This window comes from Octodon degus, unplaced genomic scaffold (genome assembly GCF_000260255.1).
Source record: "Octodon degus isolate 3935 unplaced genomic scaffold, OctDeg1.0 scaffold00074, whole genome shotgun sequence".
NCBI classification, from domain to species: domain Eukaryota; kingdom Metazoa; phylum Chordata; class Mammalia; order Rodentia; family Octodontidae; genus Octodon; species Octodon degus.
Window position 1 is genome coordinate 3,517,132 of NW_004524650.1, and position 1,184 is coordinate 3,518,315.

A 1,184-nucleotide genomic window follows, 5' to 3' on the forward strand; every position below is an offset into this window, starting at 1 on the left:
ATGATGTAAGTTATTGAGCTTCATCTTCTGGACACGAATGCCAAGTTAGTCTCTCTTCATAAAAAGCAATTACTATGTGAGAACATTTCACATTTGCCTCTTTTGCCTGCACCAAGTCAGCCTCATCTGAATCTTTCATTTCATGAGAAACAACAATTCTCCACTACTATTTGTGGTGCCAATTATTTGTTCAGGATCAAGACCTCTAGTAAAACCTCTAGGTTTGTCAGTAGCATCTCTTTTTTTCTTTGACTTGCTGTCATAAGATTCACTGTCAGATAAAGATTTTCTTTTTGTACCATCTTTTTCTTTAGCAGCTTTTTACAAATCAAGAAATGCTTCAATTAACTCTGGACAATCTAAATTTTCTTCAGGTTGCCATGTATTGTCAGCATGTGTAAATCCCTTCCACTTCAAAAAATACTCCACCTTCCCATTCACTACAAGTCGGTCCAATACTTTTTCTACCACAAACTTTTCAGGTTCTGTTTCCTCGACTTTTTTACTTTTTCCATTTTGTTTCTTTCCTCTATTTTGCAATGTAATTTCACTGGAGGCCAATTTTTACTGCAGACCTGAGGAGCTATTTTCAACCACCTCAGATGCTCAGTCGTGGATCTGCAGTCTCAGCCTGAGCCTCTGCAGCTCCACTTGCAGAGGAGCACAGGGGTCCAAGGTGCAGCGCGGGCAAGGGTAGGGGGTGGACTGAGAGTGTTATTTAATTTCAACAAGTTTATATAGTATTTGTGGTTTCTTTTGCTGTTAATATCCAATTTCATTGTGCTATGGTCAGATGATATGCATGAGATAATTTAAATTCTCTTGCATTTACTTAAGCATATTTTATAGGCTAGTACATGATCTGTTTTAGAGACTGCCCCATGTGCAGCTTAACAGAATGTTCATCATGATGCTGATGTGGGCAACATTCAGTAAACATCTGTCTGCTAAGTCCATTTATTTACAGATTAAGTTGCATTCTTATATTTCTTTGCTGAATTTTGTCTGTTTGATCTATCTGTGACAATGGGATATTAAGGTCCCTCATTACAATTATGTTATTGCTCATTTGATTTTTCATGTCTGTTAATATTTGTCTTATATAGTTAGGTGCTCATATATTTGGTGCATACATATTTTTTATGTAACTGAAAAGTTTTATTTTATTTATGTTTACAATATGT

The 1,184-nt window shown here is 36.0% G+C and overlaps 1 pseudogene; it reads right to left on the bottom strand.

The window, feature by feature from the left end:
• Positions 1 to 10: 10 nt before the first annotated feature.
• Positions 11 to 564, bottom strand: LOC101577459 (annotated as a pseudogene).
• Positions 565 to 1,184: the final 620 nt, after the last annotated feature.